This window comes from Phoenix dactylifera, chromosome 9 (genome assembly GCF_051530095.1).
Source record: "Phoenix dactylifera cultivar Ajwa chromosome 9, Ajwa_hap1_PhDact_Kaust_v1.1, whole genome shotgun sequence".
NCBI classification, from domain to species: Eukaryota; Viridiplantae; Streptophyta; class Magnoliopsida; order Arecales; family Arecaceae; genus Phoenix; species Phoenix dactylifera.
The window spans coordinates 19,323,260-19,326,871 of NC_143198.1; the positions used below are offsets into that span (position 1 = coordinate 19,323,260).

General features: G+C 43.1%; 1 long non-coding RNA gene across 1 annotated transcript; it reads right to left on the reverse strand.

Moving 5' to 3' along the window:
- Positions 1 to 416: 416 nt before the first annotated feature.
- LOC148702485 (uncharacterized) lies at positions 417 to 2,077 on the reverse strand. The gene is made up of 2 exons (XR_015968807.2): positions 845 to 2,077; positions 417 to 731 (listed from the first exon to the last, which is right to left on the reverse strand). It is a non-coding gene; the product is annotated as an uncharacterized LOC148702485 (long non-coding RNA).
- Between the last annotated feature and the right edge of the window lie 1,535 nt (positions 2,078 to 3,612).

Below are 3,612 nucleotides of genomic sequence, written 5' to 3' on the forward strand. Positions count from 1 at the left end.
CGAGGACATTAGGGCTTGAACGGGGGAAGTATGTGAGGACCTGTGCAGACGTCTGTAGAGTCCCACATCGGTTATTCGCCGAGAAAATCTTGGTACTTATATAGGATCAAGGAACCTAAATAATACCTTCTGGCTAGCCATTTTGGGTGAGATCCTGAGTTGTTACAAATGGTATCAGAGTGGACCCAGTTCATAACCTATATGGACTAGATGACACTGCAGTACGGATCTATTGAGGCTGACCACGGGACGATCGTGGTGTTTGTGATTAGATTTGAATAGATTTGAACCCTTAACTTGACAAAGACGTTAGGGCTTGAACAGGGAAAGTATGTGAGGATCCGTACGGGCATGTGTTTAGTCCCACATCGGTTATTTGCTGGGTAGATCTTGGGTATTTATACAGGATCAAGGAATCCAAATAATACCTTCTGGCTAGCAATTTTGGGTGAGATCATGTATTGTTACAAAAGATTCGGACACAACCCCTTATCCCTCAGCAGATGAAACACTACTAGAGCTCACCATCCATTTTCACTTTTCATACACCCCAATATCATTTCATTCCAACAGACAATATCTCTTTATAGCATTCTATCAAAAAGCCCCTAAGAAATATGAAACTCACCAACCTTGTTGCAGGAAACAAGAAGAGAACTCCCCAAGAGAGTGTCAGCAAGCTCCAACAACATAAGCATGGATGGATCTCCCGAGCCTCTCATCTCCGAACCCTGTAGCACATCAGAAGCAACATTGAGAGTGTCGGCAAAGTGGGTTTCATGCCTCAAGAACCGATCCAAGAAAACAGAGACAATTTACAAGCATAGCATCGCATTCCACTTACCAACATATCTCTCTTTGAGGAATTCATTCAAACAGCTTGCGAGCATACTTTGTCATAGAATCCTCTCAACCGTAGTATCACTTCTGTTCCTATCTATTCCCATTGGATAAAGTTCACTGATAAGCTTCTGTTAACTGAAGTTGTTTCATTGAACTAACTCTGAACTTATCCTTCTCACTTTCAGTTCACAACTGATCCTATATATTGTAATCTTCATCGTTTGTAAACTTTGAGAGTTGAATAATAAAATCCTCTTCGCAGTTTCTTTATGGTATCAGAGCCTTTTTCGTTCTCACAAACATCAAAGGATCTCTGGCTTCTCTCCATGGCAGATTCCAGCACCTCTATTCATCATGTCTTGCACACTCCCATTCCTCCCAGCAACACGGTGCTGCTAGTAGCTGTGAATGCTTCCTCATAGCTTCCTCTCAAACTCACACCGATGAACTTTCCTTCTTGGCGTGCTCAGTTTGTCTCTCTTCTTGTTGGGTATGATCTAATGGGATATATTGATGGTACAATCAAGCGTCCGTCTATCGTCTCCTTCTCTCACGACGATGCATCGGCTGCTGTTCAATCTTACTGGCTTCAGGATAAATTAATCCTTCATGCCATTCTTTCCTCCATTTCAAAATCAGTTATTCCGCTTATTGCGATGTGTGAGACCTCCCATGAGGCATGGATGACCCTCACTCGCCTCCATGCAAACAAATCTCGCTCCCATGTCATGCAACTCAAGGAATCTCTATCTTTGGCTCAACGGGGATCATCATCTGTCACTGAGTATCTGCAACAAGTGAAGGGCGTTGCTGATGAGCTTGTTGCAATCGACGCACCCTTATCTTCTAATGATCTAACACTATATGTTCTTAATGGGCTTGGTTCCGATTCCAGAGACATTGTAGCTCCTATTCATGCCAGAGAGAAAGCCTTCTCTTTCGAAGAACTTCATGATCTTCTCGTTTCTCATGAGGCATATTTACAGCGTCTTGATTCCACTGCCAATTCTTTGGTGGTTACAGCAAACACTGCCACAAAAAAGCCATTCTCCAACAAGCAGCCCCATCGTCAGCAAAATCGCAATGTCTACACAAGTTCTCAACGCTCCTTTCACTCAAAGCCAAACTGATCGAACATTGTTTGTCAATGGTGTAACAAGGTTGGTCATTCTGCCCAAATTATGCTTAAAGAAAAGGGAGGTGATGCAAACGCCAACTACATCGCCACCTCTGATGCTCAAAATCAGAAGAGATAGCTTATGGATTCGGCTACTTCTCATACAACTGACCTGGCTAATATGACTATTCACTCAGAGTATGATGGCACTGACGAAGTCGTCATTGGTGATGGATTAGGTTTGCCTATCACTCATGTGGAATTTGTGCTTCTTCCTTCTTCCTCTTGCATATTTCGTCTCTTTGACACTTTGTGTGTTCCTGATATTAAGAAGAATCTTATTTCTATTCATGAATTTACCAAGACTAACAATATTTCTATTAAATTTTTCCCTTCCTGTTATTTGATCAAGGATCTGAAAACGGGAGTCCCGCTTCAAAGGGGTCGCTGTGAGGATGGTGTCTACCCACTGCAGTCTTTCTCTTGGACTACTGCATCTTCCGTTTTAGCGTGTGTTGGTGAGAGAACTTCGTTGGCTGGCTGGCATAAGCGTCTGGGTCATCCGAGTCCACGGATTGTTTCTAAAATCCTTTAGCTTTCTTCGCTTCTTGTTTCTGCTTCTCCAAAAATTGATAATATTTGTATTTCGAGTCGGTGCAATAAAGCTCACCAACTACCTTTTCGTAGTTCTTCTCTTGTTAGTTCACAACCCCTTGAGTTTCTTTACTCTGATAGTCTGATGTATGGGGTCCTGCATCTTGTTCTTCAGTTGATGGTTTTCGTTACTATATTATCTTTATTGACCACTTTACCAAATACTTATGTTTATTCCCTATCGCTCGAAAGTCTGATGTTGCTGATATCTTTCTTCAACTTCGAGTTTTGTTAGAAAAACAGTTTGATAAGCCAGTTAAGAACCTGCATTCTGATAATGGTGGAGAGTTTTTAAAGCTCCAACCATACCTTGCCAAGCATGGTATTGGCTGGTTTACCACAGCTCCTCATACTCCCCAGTAAAACGGCACTTTCGAGCATCATCATCGTCACATTATCGAGACTGGTCTCACGCTTCTGCATCAGGCTTCAATGCCTCCAAAGTTTTGGTCATATGCTTTTCAAAAAGCCACCTTCCTCATCAACCGGATGCCAACTCATCTTCTGAATTTTCAGAGTCCTTTTCAAGCACTCTTTAGGCATCCTTCGAACTATCGTTTTCTTAAAACATTCATCTGTTTATGTTTTCCATGGCTTAAGCCATATATCTCCAGTAAGTTGCAGCCCAAATCCAAGCCATGTGTCTTTCTTGGGTACTCCTCCAATCAGAGTGCCTATAAATGCTTGGATTTGTCTTTCCAGAGGCTCTACTTGTCCCGCCTTGTTGTCTTCTCTGAGGAGATTATGCCATTTGCATCCCCGGCATCCTTCTCCCAGATAGTGCCAGACGGTGCCCCCAGCTCAATCTTAGACTCTTCATCGCCTGCTACTACTGCTGCAGGTATCCCCGAGGTTCCTCCAGTGGTTTGGTCCACTTCTCCATCTGTCTCCGGTCTGTTGCCTTCGGCTTCTTCCACACGTCCTGGTCTATCTTCTTCTTCTTCTTCTCTTCCCTTGGAAACTCCCACCACCATTTCTGCTTCTCCATCTTCTTAGTC